Source organism: Schistocerca gregaria, chromosome 5 (genome assembly GCF_023897955.1).
Source record: "Schistocerca gregaria isolate iqSchGreg1 chromosome 5, iqSchGreg1.2, whole genome shotgun sequence".
Lineage (NCBI taxonomy): Eukaryota > Metazoa > Arthropoda > Insecta > Orthoptera > Acrididae > Schistocerca > Schistocerca gregaria.
This window is the reverse complement of record NC_064924.1, coordinates 74,002,746-74,026,563: the sequence shown is the minus strand read 5'-3', so window position 1 is coordinate 74,026,563 and position 23,818 is coordinate 74,002,746. Positions and strand designations below refer to the sequence as shown.

Below are 23,818 nucleotides of genomic sequence, written 5' to 3'. Positions count from 1 at the left end.
GTTTTGTAGCAGTGCACAATTGCATATTTGTAAACAAAAATTTATCTTTCGCCGCTAGAAGAGATGGATGCTTTGTCGAACCGCCTGTGTCTTGTGTCCGTGTTTTCGCACCTTTCCATGGCACGGCACAGAGCTGCTCTAGTAGCTCCGAACGGCCGCACACGGCGCCTCGCACACGCCGGTCAGTCCGGCGCCAGTCTCGCAGTTGTTTCTCGTGCTTGTGCTGTCATATGGACCACGACCCGAGCGGCAGCGAGCGGCAGTCGAGCAAAGTCGGGACAAGTCGGGACGGAAGGTGACAGCCGATTATGCACCGTATCGAATTACGCAAATATCTAGAAGCGCGACGCGTGTCAGGCAGGTGAGAACGCTTCTCTCGGTCCAGCAGGACACCGCCACACCCCGCGCACTCCACCCGCCGCCCGGCCGCGCGCAATCCCTGCGACGGACGACAATAACAAGGTGCGTCTCCCGCGAGTGTCGGAGGCCGCACGAACCAAACGAATGACAGGAGGTGCAACGAGCAGCTGTGTTGTGCGTCTGACCCACGTGGCGGCGCGCAGCACTGCGCGTCGCCTTCGAGGTGGAAGGACGTGCTTTGCGTCAAATGTGCCACCGAAAATGGCGATTGCGTGTATTGGGAGGAGAGGCGAAGCCTTCTTGTGCCGTGCGGCTACAGTATAAGGACGCCAACGGCCATACCATGTTGAATGCACCGGTTCTCGTCCGATCACCGAAGTTAAGCAACATCGGGCCCGGTTAGTACTTGGATGGGTGACCGCCTGGGAACACCGGGTGCTGTTGGCTCCCTCTCTTCTTTTAAATTTTATGTCACTACACCTGCCAGCCCTCTTTTCATACAAACTGTCAGGTGCGACAAAGATGCTTCCACAAGCATTTTAAACTACTGTATTAAACGTAAGATGCGAAATTACAGTAATGAACTCAGTTTGTACAAGAATGCGCCAAGGAAGGGTGGTAGGAACTCCATGAAAGTAACGAAACACTGCGAATCGACAGATGCGCACTTGAAATGAGTCAGAGCCTACTGTTTTGTAGGAGCGCAAAATTCCAAAAACTAAATAATTAAATAAAAAACTAAAAAAACAGAAAATCAACTGTTCCGGTACGATCACCGACGATAAGCAACAACGTTAGTATTCGGATCGGTGACCGCCAGGGAACTCTGGAAAATAGGGCTGGCAGGGGTAGCCAAAAAATGAAGACAGACAAAGTGTCTCTAGAAATAACAAGAGTATGACACGACAGGACTGTTCTGAATTACGTCAGGGCTTATAGTTTTGTAGCAGTGCACAATTGCATATTTGTAAACAAAAATTTATCTTTCGCCGCTAGAAGAGATGGATGCTTTGTCGAACCGCCTGTGTCTTGTGTCCGTGTTTTCGCACCTTTCCATGGCACGGCACAGAGCTGCTCTAGTAGCTCCGAACGGCCGCACACGGCGCCTCGCACACGCCGGTCAGTCCGGCGCCAGTCTCGCAGTTGTTTCTCGTGCTTGTGCTGTCATATGGACCACGACCCGAGCGGCAGCGAGCGGCAGTCGAGCAAAGTCGGGACAAGTCGGGACGGAAGGGGACAGCCGAGAATGCACCATGCGAATTACGCAAATATCTGGAAGCGCGACGCGTGTCAGGCAGGTGAGAACGCTTCCCTCGGTCCAGCAGGACACTGCCACACCCCGCGCAGTCCACCCGCCGGCCGGCCGCGCGCAAGACCTGCGCTGGATAACAATAACATGGTGCGTCTCCCGCGAGTGTCGAGGTGGAAGGACGTGCTTTGCGTCAAATGTGCCACCGAAAATGGCGAGTGCGTGTGTTGGGAGGAGAGGCGAAGCATTCTTCTGCCGTGCGGCTACAGTATAAGGACGCCAACGGCCATACCATGTTGAATACACCGGTTCTCGTCCGATCACCGAAATTAAGCAACATCGGGCCGGGTTAGTACTTGGACGGGTGACCGCCTGGGAACACCGGGTGCTGTTGGCTCTCTCTCTTGTTTCAAATTTCATGTCACTACATCTGGCAGCCCTCTTTTCATACTAACTCTCAGGTGCAACAAAGATGCACCCACACGCATTTTAAAATACTGTATTAAACGTAAGATGCGAAATTACAGTAATGAACTCAGTTTGAGCAAGAATGCGCCAAGGAAGGGTGGTATGAACTCCTTGAAAGTAACGAAACACTGCGAATCGACAGATGCACACTTGAAATGCGTCAGAGCCTACTGTTTTGTAGGAGCGCAAAATTCCAAAAACTAAATAATTAAATAAAAAACTAAAAAAACAGAAAATCAACTGTTCCGGTACGATCACCGACGATAAGCAACAACGTTAGTATTCGGATCGGTGACCGCCAGGGAACTCTGGAAAATAGGGCTGGCAGGGGTAGCCAAAAAATGAAGACAGACAAAGTGTCTCTAGAAATAACAAGAGTATGACACGACAGGACTGTTCTGAATTACGTCAGGGCTTATAGTTTTGTAGCAGTGCACAATTGCATATTTGTAAACAAAAATTTATCTTTCGCCGCTAGAAGAGATGGATGCTTTGTCGAACCGCCTGTGTCTTGTGTCCGTGTTTTCGCACCTTTCCATGGCACGGCACAGAGCTGCTCTAGTAGCTCCGAACGGCCGCACACGGCGCCTCGCACACGCCGGTCAGTCCGGCGCCAGTCTCGCAGTTGTTTCTCGTGCTTGTGCTGTCATATGGACCACGACCCGAGCGGCAGCGAGCGGCAGTCGAGCAAAGTCGGGACAAGTCGGGACGGAAGGGGACAGCCGAGAATGCACCATGCGAATTACGCAAATATCTGGAAGCGCGACGCGTGTCAGGCAGGTGAGAACGCTTCCCTCGGTCCAGCAGGACACTGCCACACCCCGCGCAGTCCACCCGCCGGCCGGCCGCGCGCAAGACCTGCGCTGGATAACAATAACATGGTGCGTCTCCCGCGAGTGTCGAGGTGGAAGGACGTGCTTTGCGTCAAATGTGCCACCGAAAATGGCGAGTGCGTGTGTTGGGAGGAGAGGCGAAGCATTCTTCTGCCGTGCGGCTACAGTATAAGGACGCCAACGGCCATACCATGTTGAATACACCGGTTCTCGTCCGATCACCGAAATTAAGCAACATCGGGCCGGGTTAGTACTTGGACGGGTGACCGCCTGGGAACACCGGGTGCTGTTGGCTCTCTCTCTTGTTTCAAATTTCATGTCACTACATCTGGCAGCCCTCTTTTCATACTAACTCTCAGGTGCAACAAAGATGCACCCACACGCATTTTAAAATACTGTATTAAACGTAAGATGCGAAATTACAGTAATGAACTCAGTTTGAGCAAGAATGCGCCAAGGAAGGGTGGTATGAACTCCTTGAAAGTAACGAAACACTGCGAATCGACAGATGCACACTTGAAATGCGTCAGAGCCTACTGTTTTGTAGGAGCGCAAAATTCCAAAAACTAAATAATTAAATAAAAAACTAAAAAAACAGAAAATCAACTGTTCCGGTACGATCACCGACGATAAGCAACAACGTTAGTATTCGGATCGGTGACCGCCAGGGAACTCTGGAAAATAGGGCTGGCAGGGGTAGCCAAAAAATGAAGACAGACAAAGTGTCTCTAGAAATAACAAGAGTATGACACGACAGGACTGTTCTGAATTACGTCAGGGCTTATAGTTTTGTAGCAGTGCACAATTGCATATTTGTAAACAAAAATTTATCTTTCGCCGCTAGAAGAGATGGATGCTTTGTCGAACCGCCTGTGTCTTGTGTCCGTGTTTTCGCACCTTTCCATGGCACGGCACAGAGCTGCTCTAGTAGCTCCGAACGGCCGCACACGGCGCCTCGCACACGCCGGTCAGTCCGGCGCCAGTCTCGCAGTTGTTTCTCGTGCTTGTGCTGTCATATGGACCACGACCCGAGCGGCAGCGAGCGGCAGTCGAGCAAAGTCGGGACAAGTCGGGACGGAAGGTGACAGCCGATTATGCACCGTATCGAATTACGCAAATATCTAGAAGCGCGACGCGTGTCAGGCAGGTGAGAACGCTTCTCTCGGTCCAGCAGGACACCGCCACACCCCGCGCACTCCACCCGCCGCCCGGCCGCGCGCAATCCCTGCGACGGACGACAATAACAAGGTGCGTCTCCCGCGAGTGTCGGAGGCCGCACGAACCAAACGAATGACAGGAGGTGCAACGAGCAGCTGTGTTGTGCGTCTGACCCACGTGGCGGCGCGCAGCACTGCGCGTCGCCTTCGAGGTGGAAGGACGTGCTTTGCGTCAAATGTGCCACCGAAAATGGCGATTGCGTGTATTGGGAGGAGAGGCGAAGCCTTCTTGTGCCGTGCGGCTACAGTATAAGGACGCCAACGGCCATACCATGTTGAATGCACCGGTTCTCGTCCGATCACCGAAGTTAAGCAACATCGGGCCCGGTTAGTACTTGGATGGGTGACCGCCTGGGAACACCGGGTGCTGTTGGCTCCCTCTCTTCTTTTAAATTTTATGTCACTACACCTGCCAGCCCTCTTTTCATACAAACTGTCAGGTGCGACAAAGATGCTTCCACAAGCATTTTAAACTACTGTATTAAACGTAAGATGCGAAATTACAGTAATGAACTCAGTTTGTACAAGAATGCGCCAAGGAAGGGTGGTAGGAACTCCATGAAAGTAACGAAACACTGCGAATCGACAGATGCGCACTTGAAATGAGTCAGAGCCTACTGTTTTGTAGGAGCGCAAAATTCCAAAAACTAAATAATTAAATAAAAAACTAAAAAAACAGAAAATCAACTGTTCCGGTACGATCACCGACGATAAGCAACAACGTTAGTATTCGGATCGGTGACCGCCAGGGAACTCTTGAAAATAGGGCTGGCAGGGGTAGCCAAAAAATGAAGACAGACAAAGTGTCTCTAGAAATAACAAGAGTATGACACGACAGGACTGTTCTGAATTACGTCAGGGCTTATAGTTTTGTAGCAGTGCACAATTGCATATTTGTAAACAAAAATTTATCTTTCGCCGCTAGAAGAGATGGATGCTTTGTCGAACCGCCTGTGTCTTGTGTCCGTGTTTTCGCACCTTTCCATGGCACGGCACAGAGCTGCTCTAGTAGCTCCGAACGGCCGCACACGGCGCCTCGCACACGCCGGTCAGTCCGGCGCCAGTCTCGCAGTTGTTTCTCGTGCTTGTGCTGTCATATGGACCACGACCCGAGCGGCAGCGAGCGGCAGTCGAGCAAAGTCGGGACAAGTCGGGACGGAAGGGGACAGCCGAGAATGCACCATGCGAATTACGCAAATATCTGGAAGCGCGACGCGTGTCAGGCAGGTGAGAACGCTTCCCTCGGTCCAGCAGGACACTGCCACACCCCGCGCAGTCCACCCGCCGGCCGGCCGCGCGCAAGACCTGCGCTGGATAACAATAACATGGTGCGTCTCCCGCGAGTGTCGAGGTGGAAGGACGTGCTTTGCGTCAAATGTGCCACCGAAAATGGCGAGTGCGTGTGTTGGGAGGAGAGGCGAAGCATTCTTCTGCCGTGCGGCTACAGTATAAGGACGCCAACGGCCATACCATGTTGAATACACCGGTTCTCGTCCGATCACCGAAATTAAGCAACATCGGGCCGGGTTAGTACTTGGACGGGTGACCGCCTGGGAACACCGGGTGCTGTTGGCTCTCTCTCTTGTTTCAAATTTCATGTCACTACATCTGGCAGCCCTCTTTTCATACTAACTCTGAGGTGCAACAAAGATGCACCCACACGCATTTTAAAATACTGTATTAAACGTAAGATGCGAAATTACAGTAATGAACTCAGTTTGAGCAAGAATGCGCCAAGGAAGGGTGGTATGAACTCCTTGAAAGTAACGAAACACTGCGAATCGACAGATGCACACTTGAAATGCGTCAGAGCCTACTGTTTTGTAGGAGCGCAAAATTCCAAAAACTAAATAATTAAATAAAAAACTAAAAAAACAGAAAATCAACTGTTCCGGTACGATCACCGACGATAAGCAACAACGTTAGTATTCGGATCGGTGACCGCCAGGGAACTCTGGAAAATAGGGCTGGCAGGGGTAGCCAAAAAATGAAGACAGACAAAGTGTCTCTAGAAATAACAAGAGTATGACACGACAGGACTGTTCTGAATTACGTCAGGGCTTATAGTTTTGTAGCAGTGCACAATTGCATATTTGTAAACAAAAATTTATCTTTCGCCGCTAGAAGAGATGGATGCTTTGTCGAACCGCCTGTGTCTTGTGTCCGTGTTTTCGCACCTTTCCATGGCACGGCACAGAGCTGCTCTAGTAGCTCCGAACGGCCGCACACGGCGCCTCGCACACGCCGGTCAGTCCGGCGCCAGTCTCGCAGTTGTTTCTCGTGCTTGTGCTGTCATATGGACCACGACCCGAGCGGCAGCGAGCGGCAGTCGAGCAAAGTCGGGACAAGTCGGGACGGAAGGGGACAGCCGAGAATGCACCATGCGAATTACGCAAATATCTGGAAGCGCGACGCGTGTCAGGCAGGTGAGAACGCTTCCCTCGGTCCAGCAGGACACTGCCACACCCCGCGCAGTCCACCCGCCGGCCGGCCGCGCGCAAGACCTGCGCTGGATAACAATAACATGGTGCGTCTCCCGCGAGTGTCGAGGTGGAAGGACGTGCTTTGCGTCAAATGTGCCACCGAAAATGGCGAGTGCGTGTGTTGGGAGGAGAGGCGAAGCATTCTTCTGCCGTGCGGCTACAGTATAAGGACGCCAACGGCCATACCATGTTGAATACACCGGTTCTCGTCCGATCACCGAAATTAAGCAACATCGGGCCGGGTTAGTACTTGGACGGGTGACCGCCTGGGAACACCGGGTGCTGTTGGCTCTCTCTCTTGTTTCAAATTTCATGTCACTACATCTGGCAGCCCTCTTTTCATACTAACTCTCAGGTGCAACAAAGATGCACCCACACGCATTTTAAAATACTGTATTAAACGTAAGATGCGAAATTACAGTAATGAACTCAGTTTGAGCAAGAATGCGCCAAGGAAGGGTGGTATGAACTCCTTGAAAGTAACGAAACACTGCGAATCGACAGATGCACACTTGAAATGCGTCAGAGCCTACTGTTTTGTAGGAGCGCAAAATTCCAAAAACTAAATAATTAAATAAAAAACTAAAAAAACAGAAAATCAACTGTTCCGGTACGATCACCGACGATAAGCAACAACGTTAGTATTCGGATCGGTGACCGCCAGGGAACTCTGGAAAATAGGGCTGGCAGGGGTAGCCAAAAAATGAAGACAGACAAAGTGTCTCTAGAAATAACAAGAGTATGACACGACAGGACTGTTCTGAATTACGTCAGGGCTTATAGTTTTGTAGCAGTGCACAATTGCATATTTGTAAACAAAAATTTATCTTTCGCCGCTAGAAGAGATGGATGCTTTGTCGAACCGCCTGTGTCTTGTGTCCGTGTTTTCGCACCTTTCCATGGCACGGCACAGAGCTGCTCTAGTAGCTCCGAACGGCCGCACACGGCGCCTCGCACACGCCGGTCAGTCCGGCGCCAGTCTCGCAGTTGTTTCTCGTGCTTGTGCTGTCATATGGACCACGACCCGAGCGGCAGCGAGCGGCAGTCGAGCAAAGTCGGGACAAGTCGGGACGGAAGGGGACAGCCGAGAATGCACCATGCGAATTACGCAAATATCTGGAAGCGCGACGCGTGTCAGGCAGGTGAGAACGCTTCCCTCGGTCCAGCAGGACACTGCCACACCCCGCGCAGTCCACCCGCCGGCCGGCCGCGCGCAAGACCTGCGCTGGATAACAATAACATGGTGCGTCTCCCGCGAGTGTCGAGGTGGAAGGACGTGCTTTGCGTCAAATGTGCCACCGAACATGGCGAGTGCGTGTGTTGGGAGGAGAGGCGAAGCATTCTTCTGCCGTGCGGCTACAGTATAAGGACGCCAACGGCCATACCATGTTGAATACACCGGTTCTCGTCCGATCACCGAAATTAAGCAACATCGGGCCGGGTTAGTACTTGGACAGGTGACCGCCTGGGAACACCGGGTGCTGTTGGCTCTCTCTCTTGTTTCAAATTTCATGTCACTACATCTGGCAGCCCTCTTTTCATACTAACTCTGAGGTGCAACAAAGATGCACCCACACGCATTTTAAAATACTGTATTAAACGTAAGATGCGAAATTACAGTAATGAACTCAGTTTGAGCAAGAATGCGCCAAGGAAGGGTGGTATGAACTCCTTGAAAGTAACGAAACACTGCGAATCGACAGATGCACACTTGAAATGCGTCAGAGCCTACTGTTTTGTAGGAGCGCAAAATTCCAAAAACTAAATAATTAAATAAAAAACTAAAAAAACAGAAAATCAACTGTTCCGGTACGATCACCGACGATAAGCAACAACGTTAGTATTCGGATCGGTGACCGCCAGGGAACTCTGGAAAATAGGGCTGGCAGGGGTAGCCAAAAAATGAAGACAGACAAAGTGTCTCTAGAAATAACGAGAGTATGACACGACAGGACTGTTCTGAATTACGTTAGGGCTTATAGTTTTGTAGCAGTGCACAATTGCATATTTGTAAACAAAAATTTATCTTTCGCAGCTAGAAGAGATGGATGCTTTGTCGAACCGCCTGTGTCTTGTGTCCGTGTTTTCGCACCTTTCCATGGCACGGCACAGAGCTGCTCTAGTAGCTCCGAACGGCCGCACACGGCGCCTCGCACACGCCGGTCAGTCCGGCGCCAGTCTCGCAGTTGATTCTCGTGCTTGTGCTGTCATATGGACCACGACCCGAGCGGCAGCGAGCGGCAGTCGAGCAAAGTCGGGACAAGTCGGGACGGAAGGGGACAGCCGAGAATGCACCATGCGAATTACGCAAATATCTGGAAGCGCGACGCGTGTCAGGCAGGTGAGAACGCTTCCCTCGGTCCAGCAGGACACTGCCACACCCCGCGCAGTCCACCCGCCGGCCGGCCGCGCGCAAGACCTGCGCTGGATAACAATAACATGGTGCGTCTCCCGCGAGTGTCGAGGTGGAAGGACGTGCTTTGCGTCAAATGTGCCACCGAAAATGGCGAGTGCGTGTGTTGGGAGGAGAGGCGAAGCATTCTTCTGCCGTGCGGCTACAGTATAAGGACGCCAACGGCCATACCATGTTGAATACACCGGTTCTCGTCCGATCACCGAAATTAAGCAACATCGGGCCGGGTTAGTACTTGGACAGGTGACCGCCTGGGAACACCGGGTGCTGTTGGCTCTCTCTCTTGTTTCAAATTTCATGTCACTACATCTGGCAGCCCTCTTTTCATACTAACTCTGAGGTGCAACAAAGATGCACCCACACGCATTTTAAAATACTGTATTAAACGTAAGATGCGAAATTACAGTAATGAACTCAGTTTGAGCAAGAATGCGCCAAGGAAGGGTGGTATGAACTCCTTGAAAGTAACGAAACACTGCGAATCGACAGATGCACACTTGAAATGCGTCAGAGCCTACTGTTTTGTAGGAGCGCAAAATTCCAAAAACTAAATAATTAAATAAAAAACTAAAAAAACAGAAAATCAACTGTTCCGGTACGATCACCGACGATAAGCAACAACGTTAGTATTCGGATCGGTGACCGCCAGGGAACTCTGGAAAATAGGGCTGGCAGGGGTAGCCAAAAAATGAAGACAGACAAAGTGTCTCTAGAAATAACAAGAGTATGACACGACAGGACTGTTCTGAATTACGTCAGGGCTTATAGTTTTGTACCAGTGCACAATTGCATATTTGTAAACAAAAATTTATCTTTCGCCGCTAGAAGAGATGGATGCTTTGTCGAACCGCCTGTGTCTTGTGTCCGTGTTTTCGCACCTTTCCCTGGCACGGCACAGAGCTGCTCTAGTAGCTCCGAACGGCCGCACACGGCGCCTCGCACACGCCGGTCAGTCCGGCGCCAGTCTCGCAGTTGTTTCTCGTGCTTGTGCTGTCATATGGACCACGACCCGAGCGGCAGCGAGCGGCAGTCGAGCAAAGTCGGGACAAGTCGGGACGGAAGGGGACAGCCGAGAATGCACCATGCGAATTACGCAAATATCTGGAAGCGCGACGCGTGTCAGGCAGGTGAGAACGCTTCCCTCGGTCCAGCAGGACACTGCCACACCCCGCGCAGTCCACCCGCCGGCCGGCCGCGCGCAAGACCTGCGCTGGATAACAATAACATGGTGCGTCTCCCGCGAGTGTCGAGGTGGAAGGACGTGCTTTGCGTCAAATGTGCCACCGAAAATGGCGAGTGCGTGTGTTGGGAGGAGAGGCGAAGCATTCTTCTGCCGTGCGGCTACAGTATAAGGACGCCAACGGCCATACCATGTTGAATACACCGGTTCTCGTCCGATCACCGAAATTAAGCAACATCGGGCCGGGTTAGTACTTGGACAGGTGACCGCCTGGGAACACCGGGTGCTGTTGGCTCTCTCTCTTGTTTCAAATTTCATGTCACTACATCTGGCAGCCCTCTTTTCATACTAACTCTGAGGTGCAACAAAGATGCACCCACACGCATTTTAAAATACTGTATTAAACGTAAGATGCGAAATTACAGTAATGAACTCAGTTTGAGCAAGAATGCGCCAAGGAAGGGTGGTATGAACTCCTTGAAAGTAACGAAACACTGCGAATCGACAGATGCACACTTGAAATGCGTCAGAGCCTACTGTTTTGTAGGAGCGCAAAATTCCAAAAACTAAATAATTAAATAAAAAACTAAAAAAACAGAAAATCAACTGTTCCGGTACGATCACCGACGATAAGCAACAACGTTAGTATTCGGATCGGTGACCGCCAGGGAACTCTGGAAAATAGGGCTGGCAGGGGTAGCCAAAAAATGAAGACAGACAAAGTGTCTCTAGAAATAACGAGAGTATGACACGACAGGACTGTTCTGAATTACGTTAGGGCTTATAGTTTTGTAGCAGTGCACAATTGCATATTTGTAAACAAAAATTTATCTTTCGCAGCTAGAAGAGATGGATGCTTTGTCGAACCGCCTGTGTCTTGTGTCCGTGTTTTCGCACCTTTCCATGGCACGGCACAGAGCTGCTCTAGTAGCTCCGAACGGCCGCACACGGCGCCTCGCACACGCCGGTCAGTCCGGCGCCAGTCTCGCAGTTGATTCTCGTGCTTGTGCTGTCATATGGACCACGACCCGAGCGGCAGCGAGCGGCAGTCGAGCAAAGTCGGGACAAGTCGGGACGGAAGGGGACAGCCGAGAATGCACCATGCGAATTACGCAAATATCTGGAAGCGCGACGCGTGTCAGGCAGGTGAGAACGCTTCCCTCGGTCCAGCAGGACACTGCCACACCCCGCGCAGTCCACCCGCCGGCCGGCCGCGCGCAAGACCTGCGCTGGATAACAATAACATGGTGCGTCTCCCGCGAGTGTCGAGGTGGAAGGACGTGCTTTGCGTCAAATGTGCCACCGAAAATGGCGAGTGCGTGTGTTGGGAGGAGAGGCGAAGCATTCTTCTGCCGTGCGGCTACAGTATAAGGACGCCAACGGCCATACCATGTTGAATACACCGGTTCTCGTCCGATCACCGAAATTAAGCAACATCGGGCCGGGTTAGTACTTGGACAGGTGACCGCCTGGGAACACCGGGTGCTGTTGGCTCTCTCTCTTGTTTCAAATTTCATGTCACTACATCTGGCAGCCCTCTTTTCATACTAACTCTGAGGTGCAACAAAGATGCACCCACACGCATTTTAAAATACTGTATTAAACGTAAGATGCGAAATTACAGTAATGAACTCAGTTTGAGCAAGAATGCGCCAAGGAAGGGTGGTATGAACTCCTTGAAAGTAACGAAACACTGCGAATCGACAGATGCACACTTGAAATGCGTCAGAGCCTACTGTTTTGTAGGAGCGCAAAATTCCAAAAACTAAATAATTAAATAAAAAACTAAAAAAACAGAAAATCAACTGTTCCGGTACGATCACCGACGATAAGCAACAACGTTAGTATTCGGATCGGTGACCGCCAGGGAACTCTGGAAAATAGGGCTGGCAGGGGTAGCCAAAAAATGAAGACAGACAAAGTGTCTCTAGAAATAACAAGAGTATGACACGACAGGACTGTTCTGAATTACGTCAGGGCTTATAGTTTTGTAGCAGTGCACAATTGCATATTTGTAAACAAAAATTTATCTTTCGCCGCTAGAAGAGATGGATGCTTTGTCGAACCGCCTGTGTCTTGTGTCCGTGTTTTCGCACCTTTCCCTGGCACGGCACAGAGCTGCTCTAGTAGCTCCGAACGGCCGCACACGGCGCCTCGCACACGCCGGTCAGTCCGGCGCCAGTCTCGCAGTTGTTTCTCGTGCTTGTGCTGTCATATGGACCACGACCCGAGCGGCAGCGAGCGGCAGTCGAGCAAAGTCGGGACAAGTCGGGACGGAAGGGGACAGCCGAGAATGCACCATGCGAATTACGCAAATATCTGGAAGCGCGACGCGTGTCAGGCAGGTGAGAACGCTTCCCTCGGTCCAGCAGGACACTGCCACACCCCGCGCAGTCCACCCGCCGGCCGGCCGCGCGCAAGACCTGCGCTGGATAACAATAACATGGTGCGTCTCCCGCGAGTGTCGAGGTGGAAGGACGTGCTTTGCGTCAAATGTGCCACCGAAAATGGCGAGTGCGTGTGTTGGGAGGAGAGGCGAAGCATTCTTCTGCCGTGCGGCTACAGTATAAGGACGCCAACGGCCATACCATGTTGAATACACCGGTTCTCGTCCGATCACCGAAATTAAGCAACATCGGGCCGGGTTAGTACTTGGACAGGTGACCGCCTGGGAACACCGGGTGCTGTTGGCTCTCTCTCTTGTTTCAAATTTCATGTCACTACATCTGGCAGCCCTCTTTTCATACTAACTCTGAGGTGCAACAAAGATGCACCCACACGCATTTTAAAATACTGTATTAAACGTAAGATGCGAAATTACAGTAATGAACTCAGTTTGAGCAAGAATGCGCCAAGGAAGGGTGGTATGAACTCCTTGAAAGTAACGAAACACTGCGAATCGACAGATGCACACTTGAAATGCGTCAGAGCCTACTGTTTTGTAGGAGCGCAAAATTCCAAAAACTAAATAATTAAATAAAAAACTAAAAAAACAGAAAATCAACTGTTCCGGTACGATCACCGACGATAAGCAACAACGTTAGTATTCGGATCGGTGACCGCCAGGGAACTCTGGAAAATAGGGCTGGCAGGGGTAGCCAAAAAATGAAGACAGACAAAGTGTCTCTAGAAATAACGAGAGTATGACACGACAGGACTGTTCTGAATTACGTTAGGGCTTATAGTTTTGTAGCAGTGCACAATTGCATATTTGTAAACAAAAATTTATCTTTCGCCGCTAGAAGAGATGGATGCTTTGTCGAACCGCCTGTGTCTTGTGTCCGTGTTTTCGCACCTTTCCATGGCACGGCACAGAGCTGCTCTAGTAGCTCCGAACGGCCGCACACGGCGCCTCGCACACGCCGGTCAGTCCGGCGCCAGTCTCGCAGTTGATTCTCGTGCTTGTGCTGTCATATGGACCACGACCCGAGCGGCAGCGAGCGGCAGTCGAGCAAAGTCGGGACAAGTCGGGACGGAAGGGGACAGCCGAGAATGCACCATGCGAATTACGCAAATATCTGGAAGCGCGACGCGTGTCAGGCAGGTGAGAACGCTTCCCTCGGTCCAGCAGGACACTGCCACACCCCGCGCAGTCCACCCGCCGGCCGGCCGCGCGCAAGACCTGCGCTGGATAACAATAACATGGTGCGTCTCCCGCGAGTGTCGAGGTGGAAGGACGTGCTTTGCGTCAAATGTGCCACCGAAAATGGCGAGTGCGTGTGTTGGGAGGAGAGGCGAAGCATTCTTCTGCCGTGCGGCTACAGTATAAGGACGCCAACGGCCATACCATGTTGAATACACCGGTTCTCGTCCGATCACCGAAATTAAGCAACATCGGGCCGGGTTAGTACTTGGACAGGTGACCGCCTGGGAACACCGGGTGCTGTTGGCTCTCTCTCTTGTTTCAAATTTCATGTCACTACATCTGGCAGCCCTCTTTTCATACTAACTCTGAGGTGCAACAAAGATGCACCCACACGCATTTTAAAATACTGTATTAAACGTAAGATGCGAAATTACAGTAATGAACTCAGTTTGAGCAAGAATGCGCCAAGGAAGGGTGGTATGAACTCCTTGAAAGTAACGAAACACTGCGAATCGACAGATGCACACTTGAAATGCGTCAGAGCCTACTGTTTTGTAGGAGCGCAAAATTCCAAAAACTAAATAATTAAATAAAAAACTAAAAAAACAGAAAATCAACTGTTCCGGTACGATCACCGACGATAAGCAACAACGTTAGTATTCGGATCGGTGACCGCCAGGGAACTCTGGAAAATAGGGCTGGCAGGGGTAGCCAAAAAATGAAGACAGACAAAGTGTCTCTAGAAATAACGAGAGTATGACACGACAGGACTGTTCTGAATTACGTTAGGGCTTATAGTTTTGTAGCAGTGCACAATTGCATATTTGTAAACAAAAATTTATCTTTCGCCGCTAGAAGAGATGGATGCTTTGTCGAACCGCCTGTGTCTTGTGTCCGTGTTTTCGCACCTTTCCATGGCACGGCACAGAGCTGCTCTAGTAGCTCCGAACGGCCGCACACGGCGCCTCGCACACGCCGGTCAGTCCGGCGCCAGTCTCGCAGTTGATTCTCGTGCTTGTGCTGTCATATGGACCACGACCCGAGCGGCAGCGAGCGGCAGTCGAGCAAAGTCGGGACAAGTCGGGACGGAAGGGGACAGCCGAGAATGCACCATGCGAATTACGCAAATATCTGGAAGCGCGACGCGTGTCAGGCAGGTGAGAACGCTTCCCTCGGTCCAGCAGGACACTGCCACACCCCGCGCAGTCCACCCGCCGGCCGGCCGCGCGCAAGACCTGCGCTGGATAACAATAACATGGTGCGTCTCCCGCGAGTGTCGAGGTGGAAGGACGTGCTTTGCGTCAAATGTGCCACCGAAAATGGCGAGTGCGTGTGTTGGGAGGAGAGGCGAAGCATTCTTCTGCCGTGCGGCTACAGTATAAGGACGCCAACGGCCATACCATGTTGAATACACCGGTTCTCGTCCGATCACCGAAATTAAGCAACATCGGGCCGGGTTAGTACTTGGACAGGTGACCGCCTGGGAACACCGGGTGCTGTTGGCTCTCTCTCTTGTTTCAAATTTCATGTCACTACATCTGGCAGCCCTCTTTTCATACTAACTCTGAGGTGCAACAAAGATGCACCCACACGCATTTTAAAATACTGTATTAAACGTAAGATGCGAAATTACAGTAATGAACTCAGTTTGAGCAAGAATGCGCCAAGGAAGGGTGGTATGAACTCCTTGAAAGTAACGAAACACTGCGAATCGACAGATGCACACTTGAAATGCGTCAGAGCCTACTGTTTTGTAGGAGCGCAAAATTCCAAAAACTAAATAATTAAATAAAAAACTAAAAAAACAGAAAATCAACTGTTCCGGTACGATCACCGACGATAAGCAACAACGTTAGTATTCGGATCGGTGACCGCCAGGGAACTCTGGAAAATAGGGCTGGCAGGGGTAGCCAAAAAATGAAGACAGACAAAGTGTCTCTAGAAATAACAAGAGTATGACACGACAGGACTGTTCTGAATTACGTCAGGGCTTATAGTTTTGTAGCAGTGCACAATTGCATATTTGTAAACAAAAATTTATCTTTCGCCGCTAGAAGAGATGGATGCTTTGTCGAACCGCCTGTGTCTTGTGTCCGTGTTTTCGCACCTTTCCCTGGCACGGCACAGAGCTGCTCTAGTAGCTCCGAACGGCCGCACACGGCGCCTCGCACACGCCGGTCAGTCCGGCGCCAGTCTCGCAGTTGTTTCTCGTGCTTGTGCTGTCATATGGACCACGACCCGAGCGGCAGCGAGCGGCAGTCGAGCAAAGTCGGGACAAGTCGGGACGGAAGGGGACAGCCGAGAATGCACCATGCGAATTACGCAAATATCTGGAAGCGCGACGCGTGTCAGGCAGGTGAGAACGCTTCCCTCGGTCCAGCAGGACACTGCCACACCCCGCGCAGTCCACCCGCCGGCCGGCCGCGCGCAAGACCTGCGCTGGATAACAATAACATGGTGCGTCTCCCGCGAGTGTCGAGGTGGAAGGACGTGCTTTGCGTCAAATGTGCCACCGAAAATGGCGAGTGCGTGTGTTGGGAGGAGAGGCGAAGCATTCTTCTGCCGTGCGGCTACAGTATAAGGACGCCAACGGCCATACCATGTTGAATACACCGGTTCTCGTCCGATCACCGAAATTAAGCAACATCGGGCCGGGTTAGTACTTGGACAGGTGACCGCCTGGGAACACCGGGTGCTGTTGGCTCTCTCTCTTGTTTCAAATTTCATGTCACTACATCTGGCAGCCCTCTTTTCATACTAACTCTGAGGTGCAACAAAGATGCACCCACACGCATTTTAAAATACTGTATTAAACGTAAGATGCGAAATTACAGTAATGAACTCAGTTTGAGCAAGAATGCGCCAAGGAAGGGTGGTATGAACTCCTTGAAAGTAACGAAACACTGCGAATCGACAGATGCACACTTGAAATGCGTCAGAGCCTACTGTTTTGTAGGAGCGCAAAATTCCAAAAACTAAATAATTAAATAAAAAACTAAAAAAACAGAAAATCAACTGTTCCGGTACGATCACCGACGATAAGCAACAACGTTAGTATTCGGATCGGTGACCGCCAGGGAACTCTGGAAAATAGGGCTGGCAGGGGTAGCCAAAAAATGAAGACAGACAAAGTGTCTCTAGAAATAACAAGAGTATGACACGACAGGACTGTTCTGAATTACGTCAGGGCTTATAGTTTTGTAGCAGTGCACAATTGCATATTTGTAAACAAAAATTTATCTTTCGCCGCTAGAAGAGATGGATGCTTTGTCGAACCGCCTGTGTCTTGTGTCCGTGTTTTCGCACCTTTCCCTGGCACGGCACAGAGCTGCTCTAGTAGCTCCGAACGGCCGCACACGGCGCCTCGCACACGCCGGTCAGTCCGGCGCCAGTCTCGCAGTTGTTTCTCGTGCTTGTGCTGTCATATGGACCACGACCCGAGCGGCAGCGAGCGGCAGTCGAGCAAAGTCGGGACAAGTCGGGACGGAAGGGGACAGCCGAGAATGCACCATGCGAATTACGCAAATATCTGGAAGCGCGACGCGTGTCAGGCAGGTGAGAACGCTTCCCTCGGTCCAGCAGGACACTGCCACACCCCGCGCAGTCCACCCGCCGGCCGGCCGCGCGCAAGACCTGCGCTGGATAACAATAACATGGTGCGTCTCCCGCGAGTGTCGAGGTGGAAGGACGTGCTTTGCGTCAAATGTGCCACCGAAAATGGCGAGTGCGTGTGTTGGGAGGAGAGGCGAAGCATTCTTCTGCCGTGCGGCTACAGTATAAGGACGCCAACGGCCATACCATGTTGAATACACCGGTTCTCGTCCGATCACCGAAATTAAGCAACATCGGGCCGGGTTAGTACTTGGACAGGTGACCGCCTGGGAACACCGGGTGCTGTTGGCTCTCTCTCTTGTTTCAAATTTCATGTCACTACATCTGGCAGCCCTCTTTTCATACTAACTCTGAGGTGCAACAAAGATGCACCCACACGCATTTTAAAATACTGTATTAAACGTAAGATGCGAAATTACAGTAATGAACTCAGTTTGAGCAAGAATGCGCCAAGGAAGGGTGGTATGAACTCCTTGAAAGTAACGAAACACTGCGAATCGACAGATGCACACTTGAAATGCGTCAGAGCCTACTGTTTTGTAGGAGCGCAAAATTCCAAAAACTAAATAATTAAATAAAAAACTAAAAAAACAGAAAATCAACTGTTCCGGTACGATCACCGACGATAAGCAACAACGTTAGTATTCGGATCGGTGACCGCCAGGGAACTCTGGAAAATAGGGCTGGCAGGGGTAGCCAAAAAATGAAGACAGACAAAGTGTCTCTAGAAATAACGAGAGTATGACACGACAGGACTGTTCTGAATTACGTTAGGGCTTATAGTTTTGTAGCAGTGCACAATTGCATATTTGTAAACAAAAATTTATCTTTCGCCGCTAGAAGAGATGGATGCTTTGTCGAACCGCCTGTGTCTTGTGTCCGTGTTTTCGCACCTTTCCATGGCACGGCACAGAGCTGCTCTAGTAGCTCCGAACGGCCGCACACGGCGCCTCGCACACGCCGGTCAGTCCGGCGCCAGTCTCGCAGTTGATTCTCGTGCTTGTGCTGTCATATGGACCACGACCCGAGCGGCAGCGAGCGGCAGTCGAGCAAAGTCGGGACAAGTCGGGACGGAAGGGGACAGCCGAGAATGCACCATGCGAATTACGCAAATATCTGGAAGCGCGACGCGTGTCAGGCAGGTGAGAACGCTTCCCTCGGTCCAGCAGGACACTGCCACACCCCGCGCAGTCCACCCGCCGGCCGGCCGCGCGCAAGACCTGCGCTGGATAACAATAACATGGTGCGTCTCCCGCGAGTGTCGAGGTGGAAGGACGTGCTTTGCGTCAAATGTGCCACCGAAAATGGCGAGTGCGTGTGTTGGGAGGAGAGGCGAAGCATTCTTCTGCCGTGCGGCTACAGTATAACGACGCCAACGGCCATACCATGTTGAATACACCGGTTCTCGTCCGATCACCGAAATTAAGCAACATCGGGCCGGGTTAGTACTTGGACAGGTGACCGCCTGGGAACACCGGGTGCTGTTGGCTCTCTCTCTTGTTTCAAATTTCATGTCACTACATCTGGCAGCCCTCTTTTCATACTAACTCTGAGGTGCAACAAAGATGCACCCACACGCATTTTAAAATACTGTATTAAACGTAAGATGCGAAATTACAGTAATGAACTCAGTTTGAGCAAGAATGCGCCAAGGAAGGGTGGTATGAACTCCTTGAAAGTAACGAAACACTGCGAATCGACAGATGCACACTTGAAATGCGTCAGAGCCTACTGTTTTGTAGGAGCGCAAAATTCCAAAAACTAAATAATTAAATAAAAAACTAAAAAAACAGAAAATCAACTGTTCCGGTACGATCACCGACGATAAGCAACAACGTTAGTATTCGGATCGGTGACCGCCAGGGAACTCTGGAAAATAGGGCTGGCAGGGGTAGCCAAAAAATGAAGACAGACAAAGTGTCTCTAGAAATAACAAGAGTATGACACGACAGGACTGTTCTGAATTACGTCAGGGCTTATAGTTTTGTAGCAGTGCACAATTGCATATTTGTAAACAAAAATTTATCTTTCGCCGCTAGAAGAGATGGATGCTTTGTCGAACCGCCTGTGTCTTGTGTCCGTGTTTTCGCACCTTTCCCTGGCACGGCACAGAGCTGCTCTAGTAGCTCCGAACGGCCGCACACGGCGCCTCGCACACGCCGGTCAGTCCGGCGCCAGTCTCGCAGTTGTTTCTCGTGCTTGTGCTGTCATATGGACCACGACCCGAGCGGCAGCGAGCGGCAGTCGAGCAAAGTCGGGACAAGTCGGGACGGAAGGGGACAGCCGAGAATGCACCATGCGAATTACGCAAATATCTGGAAGCGCGACGCGTGTCAGGCAGGTGAGAACGCTTCCCTCGGTCCAGCAGGACACTGCCACACCCCGCGCAGTCCACCCGCCGGCCGGCCGCGCGCAAGACCTGCGCTGGATAACAATAACATGGTGCGTCTCCCGCGAGTGTCGAGGTGGAAGGACGTGCTTTGCGTCAAATGTGCCACCGAAAATGGCGAGTGCGTGTGTTGGGAGGAGAGGCGAAGCATTCTTCTGCCGTGCGGCTACAGTATAACGACGCCAACGGCCATACCATGTTGAATACACCGGTTCTCGTCCGATCACCGAAATTAAGCAACATCGGGCCGGGTTAGTACTTGGACAGGTGACCGCCTGGGAACACCGGGTGCTGTTGGCTCTCTCTCTTGTTTCAAATTTCATGTCACTACATCTGGCAGCCCTCTTTTCATACTAACTCTGAGGTGCAACAAAGATGCACCCACACGCATTTTAAAATACTGTATTAAACGTAAGATGCGAAATTACAGTAATGAACTCAGTTTGAGCAAGAATGCGCCAAGGAAGGGTGGTATGAACTCCTTGAAAGTAACGAAACACTGCGAATCGACAGATGCACACTTGAAATGCGTCAGAGCCTACTGTTTTGTAGGAGCGCAAAATTCCAAAAACTAAATAATTAAATAAAAAACTAAAAAAACAGAAAATCAACTGTTCCGGTACGATCACCGACGATAAGCAACAACGTTAGTATTCGGATCGGTGACCGCCAGGGAACTCTGGAAAATAGGGCTGGCAGGGGTAGCCAAAAAATGAAGACAGACAAAGTGTCTCTAGAAATAACAAGAGTATGACACGACAGGACTGTTCTGAATTACGTCAGGGCTTATAGTTTTGTAGCAGTGCACAATTGCATATTTGTAAACAAAAATTTATCTTTCGCCGCTAGAAGAGATGGATGCTTTGTCGAACCGCCTGTGTCTTGTGTCCGTGTTTTCGCACCTTTCCCTGGCACGGCACAGAGCTGCTCTAGTAGCTCCGAACGGCCGCACACGGCGCCTCGCACACGCCGGTCAGTCCGGCGCCAGTCTCGCAGTTGTTTCTCGTGCTTGTGCTGTCATATGGACCACGACCCGAGCGGCAGCGAGCGGCAGTCGAGCAAAGTCGGGACAAGTCGGGACGGAAGGGGACAGCCGAGAATGCACCATGCGAATTACGCAAATATCTGGAAGCGCGACGCGTGTCAGGCAGGTGAGAACGCTTCCCTCGGTCCAGCAGGACACTGCCACACCCCGCGCAGTCCACCCGCCGGCCGGCCGCGCGCAAGACCTGCGCTGGATAACAATAACATGGTGCGTCTCCCGCGAGTGTCGAGGTGGAAGGACGTGCTTTGCGTCAAATGTGCCACCGAAAATGGCGAGTGCGTGTGTTGGGAGGAGAGGCGAAGCATTCTTCTGCCGTGCGGCTACAGTATAACGACGCCAACGGCCATACCATGTTGAATACACCGGTTCTCGTCCGATCACCGAAATTAAGCAACATCGGGCCGGGTTAGTACTTGGACAGGTGACCGCCTGGGAACACCGGGTGCTGTTGGCTCTCTCTCTTGTTTCAAATTTCATGTCACTACATCTGGCAGCCCTCTTTTCATACTAACTCTGAGGTGCAACAAAGATGCACCCACACGCATTTTAAAATACTGTATTAAACGTAAGATGCGAAATTACAGTAATGAACTCAGTTTGAGCAAGAATGCGCCAAGGAAGGGTGGTATGAACTCCTTGAAAGTAACGAAACACTGCGAATCGACAGATGCACACTTGAAATGCGTCAGAGCCTACTGTTTTGTAGGAGCGCAAAATTCCAAAAACTAAATAATTAAATAAAAAACTAAAAAAACAGAAAATCAACTGTTCCGGTACGATCACCGACGATAAGCAACAACGTTAGTATTCGGATCGGTGACCGCCAGGGAACTCTGGAAAATAGGGCTGGCAGGGGTAGCCAAAAAATGAAGACAGACAAAGTGTCTCTAGAAATAACAAGAGTATGACACGACAGGACTGTTCTGAATTACGTCAGGGCTTATAGTTTTGTAGCAGTGCACAATTGCATATTTGTAAACAAAAATTTATCTTTCGCCGCTAGAAGAGATGGATGCTTTGTCGAACCGCCTGTGTCTTGTGTCCGTGTTTTCGCACCTTTCCCTGGCACGGCACAGAGCTGCTCTAGTAGCTCCGAACGGCCGCACACGGCGCCTCGCACACGCCGGTCAGTCCGGCGCCAGTCTCGCAGTTGTTTCTCGTGCTTGTGCTGTCATATGGACCACGACCCGAGCGGCAGCGAGCGGCAGTCGAGCAAAGTCGGGACAAGTCGGGACGGAAGGGGACAGCCGAGAATGCACCATGCGAATTACGCAAATATCTGGAAGCGCGACGCGTGTCAGGCAGGTGAGAACGCTTCCCTCGGTCCAGCAGGACACTGCCACACCCCGCGCAGTCCACCCGCCGGCCGGCCGCGCGCAAGACCTGCGCTGGATAACAATAACATGGTGCGTCTCCCGCGAGTGTCGAGGTGGAAGGACGTGCTTTGCGTCAAATGTGCCACCGAAAATGGCGAGTGCGTGTGTTGGGAGGAGAGGCGAAGCATTCTTCTGCCGTGCGGCTACAGTATAACGACGCCAACGGCCATACCATGTTGAATACACCGGTTCTCGTCCGATCACCGAAATTAAGCAACATCGGGCCGGGTTAGTACTTGGACAGGTGACCGCCTGGGAACACCGGGTGCTGTTGGCTCTCTCTCTTGTTTCAAATTTCATGTCACTACATCTGGCAGCCCTCTTTTCATACTAACTCTGAGGTGCAACAAAGATGCACCCACACGCATTTTAAAATACTGTATTAAACGTAAGATGCGAAATTACAGTAATGAACTCAGTTTGAGCAAGAATGCGCCAAGGAAGGGTGGTATGAACTCCTTGAAAGTAACGAAACACTGCGAATCGACAGATGCACACTTGAAATGCGTCAGAGCCTACTGTTTTGTAGGAGCGCAAAATTCCAAAAACTAAATAATTAAATAAAAAACTAAAAAAACAGAAAATCAACTGTTCCGGTACGATCACCGACGATAAGCAACAACGTTAGTATTCGGATCGGTGACCGCCAGGGAACTCTGGAAAATAGGGCTGGCAGGGGTAGCCAAAAAATGAAGACAGACAAAGTGTCTCTAGAAATAACAAGAGTATGACACGACAGGACTGTTCTGAATTACGTCAGGGCTTATAGTTTTGTAGCAGTGCACAATTGCATATTTGTAAACAAAAATTTATCTTTCGCCGCTAGAAGAGATGGATGCTTTGTCGAACCGCCTGTGTCTTGTGTCCGTGTTTTCGCACCTTTCCCTGGCACGGCACAGAGCTGCTCTAGTAGCTCCGAACGGCCGCACACGGCGCCTCGCACACGCCGGTCAGTCCGGCGCCAGTCTCGCAGTTGTTTCTCGTGCTTGTGCTGTCATATGGACCACGACCCGAGCGGCAGCGAGCGGCAGTCGAGCAAAGTCGGGACAAGTCGGGACGGAAGGGGACAGCCGAGAATGCACCATGCGAATTACGCAAATATCTGGAAGCGCGACGCGTGTCAGGCAGGTGAGAACGCTTCCCTCGGTCCAGCAGGACACTGCCACACCCCGCGCAGTCCACCCGCCGGCCGGCCGCGCGCAAGACCTGCGCTGGATAACAATAACATGGTGCGTCTCCCGCGAGTGTCGAGGTGGAAGGACGTGCTTTGCGTCAAATGTGCCACCGAAAATGGCGAGTGCGTGTGTTGGGAGGAGAGGCGAAGCATTCTTCTGCCGTGCGGCTACAGTATAAGGACGCCAACGGCCATACCATGTTGAATACACCGGTTCTCGTCCGATCACCGAAATTAAGCAACATCGGGCCGGGTTAGTACTTGGACAGGTGACCGCCTGGGAACACCGGGTGCTGTTGGCTCTCTCTCTTGTTTCAAATTTCATGTCACTACATCTGGCAGCCCTCTTTTCATACTAACTCTGAGGTGCAACAAAGATGCACCCACACGCATTTTAAAATACTGTATTAAACGTAAGATGCGAAATTACAGT

General features: G+C 51.2%; 20 non-coding genes across 20 annotated transcripts; all 20 read left to right on the top strand.

The window, feature by feature from the left end:
* Positions 1 to 688: 688 nt before the first annotated feature.
* LOC126275024 (5S ribosomal RNA) lies at positions 689 to 807 on the top strand. Its single transcript, XR_007550561.1, has one exon. It is a non-coding gene; the product is annotated as a 5S ribosomal RNA (ribosomal RNA).
* A 1,080-nt stretch (positions 808 to 1,887) lies between these two features.
* On the top strand, positions 1,888 to 2,006 carry LOC126274219 (5S ribosomal RNA). The gene has a single exon (XR_007550046.1). It is a non-coding gene; the product is annotated as a 5S ribosomal RNA (ribosomal RNA).
* A 1,080-nt stretch (positions 2,007 to 3,086) lies between these two features.
* Positions 3,087 to 3,205, top strand: LOC126274218 (5S ribosomal RNA). Its single transcript, XR_007550045.1, has one exon. It is a non-coding gene; the product is annotated as a 5S ribosomal RNA (ribosomal RNA).
* Positions 3,206 to 4,384: 1,179 nt separating this feature from the next.
* LOC126275012 (5S ribosomal RNA) lies at positions 4,385 to 4,503 on the top strand. The gene has a single exon (XR_007550550.1). It is a non-coding gene; the product is annotated as a 5S ribosomal RNA (ribosomal RNA).
* Positions 4,504 to 5,583: 1,080 nt separating this feature from the next.
* Positions 5,584 to 5,702, top strand: LOC126274217 (5S ribosomal RNA). Its single transcript, XR_007550044.1, has one exon. It is a non-coding gene; the product is annotated as a 5S ribosomal RNA (ribosomal RNA).
* A 1,080-nt stretch (positions 5,703 to 6,782) lies between these two features.
* On the top strand, positions 6,783 to 6,901 carry LOC126274216 (5S ribosomal RNA). Its single transcript, XR_007550043.1, has one exon. It is a non-coding gene; the product is annotated as a 5S ribosomal RNA (ribosomal RNA).
* Positions 6,902 to 7,981: 1,080 nt separating this feature from the next.
* Positions 7,982 to 8,100, top strand: LOC126274299 (5S ribosomal RNA). Its single transcript, XR_007550126.1, has one exon. It is a non-coding gene; the product is annotated as a 5S ribosomal RNA (ribosomal RNA).
* A 1,080-nt stretch (positions 8,101 to 9,180) lies between these two features.
* On the top strand, positions 9,181 to 9,299 carry LOC126274298 (5S ribosomal RNA). Its single transcript, XR_007550125.1, has one exon. It is a non-coding gene; the product is annotated as a 5S ribosomal RNA (ribosomal RNA).
* A 1,080-nt stretch (positions 9,300 to 10,379) lies between these two features.
* LOC126274297 (5S ribosomal RNA) lies at positions 10,380 to 10,498 on the top strand. Its single transcript, XR_007550124.1, has one exon. It is a non-coding gene; the product is annotated as a 5S ribosomal RNA (ribosomal RNA).
* Positions 10,499 to 11,578: 1,080 nt separating this feature from the next.
* On the top strand, positions 11,579 to 11,697 carry LOC126274296 (5S ribosomal RNA). Its single transcript, XR_007550123.1, has one exon. It is a non-coding gene; the product is annotated as a 5S ribosomal RNA (ribosomal RNA).
* A 1,080-nt stretch (positions 11,698 to 12,777) lies between these two features.
* LOC126274295 (5S ribosomal RNA) lies at positions 12,778 to 12,896 on the top strand. Its single transcript, XR_007550122.1, has one exon. It is a non-coding gene; the product is annotated as a 5S ribosomal RNA (ribosomal RNA).
* A 1,080-nt stretch (positions 12,897 to 13,976) lies between these two features.
* On the top strand, positions 13,977 to 14,095 carry LOC126274294 (5S ribosomal RNA). The gene has a single exon (XR_007550120.1). It is a non-coding gene; the product is annotated as a 5S ribosomal RNA (ribosomal RNA).
* A 1,080-nt stretch (positions 14,096 to 15,175) lies between these two features.
* On the top strand, positions 15,176 to 15,294 carry LOC126274293 (5S ribosomal RNA). Its single transcript, XR_007550119.1, has one exon. It is a non-coding gene; the product is annotated as a 5S ribosomal RNA (ribosomal RNA).
* A 1,080-nt stretch (positions 15,295 to 16,374) lies between these two features.
* On the top strand, positions 16,375 to 16,493 carry LOC126274292 (5S ribosomal RNA). Its single transcript, XR_007550118.1, has one exon. It is a non-coding gene; the product is annotated as a 5S ribosomal RNA (ribosomal RNA).
* A 1,080-nt stretch (positions 16,494 to 17,573) lies between these two features.
* Positions 17,574 to 17,692, top strand: LOC126274291 (5S ribosomal RNA). The gene has a single exon (XR_007550117.1). It is a non-coding gene; the product is annotated as a 5S ribosomal RNA (ribosomal RNA).
* A 1,080-nt stretch (positions 17,693 to 18,772) lies between these two features.
* On the top strand, positions 18,773 to 18,891 carry LOC126274290 (5S ribosomal RNA). The gene has a single exon (XR_007550116.1). It is a non-coding gene; the product is annotated as a 5S ribosomal RNA (ribosomal RNA).
* A 1,080-nt stretch (positions 18,892 to 19,971) lies between these two features.
* LOC126274288 (5S ribosomal RNA) lies at positions 19,972 to 20,090 on the top strand. Its single transcript, XR_007550114.1, has one exon. It is a non-coding gene; the product is annotated as a 5S ribosomal RNA (ribosomal RNA).
* A 1,080-nt stretch (positions 20,091 to 21,170) lies between these two features.
* On the top strand, positions 21,171 to 21,289 carry LOC126274287 (5S ribosomal RNA). Its single transcript, XR_007550113.1, has one exon. It is a non-coding gene; the product is annotated as a 5S ribosomal RNA (ribosomal RNA).
* A 1,080-nt stretch (positions 21,290 to 22,369) lies between these two features.
* Positions 22,370 to 22,488, top strand: LOC126274286 (5S ribosomal RNA). Its single transcript, XR_007550112.1, has one exon. It is a non-coding gene; the product is annotated as a 5S ribosomal RNA (ribosomal RNA).
* A 1,080-nt stretch (positions 22,489 to 23,568) lies between these two features.
* LOC126274285 (5S ribosomal RNA) lies at positions 23,569 to 23,687 on the top strand. Its single transcript, XR_007550111.1, has one exon. It is a non-coding gene; the product is annotated as a 5S ribosomal RNA (ribosomal RNA).
* The last annotated feature ends 131 nt before the right edge of the window (positions 23,688 to 23,818 follow it).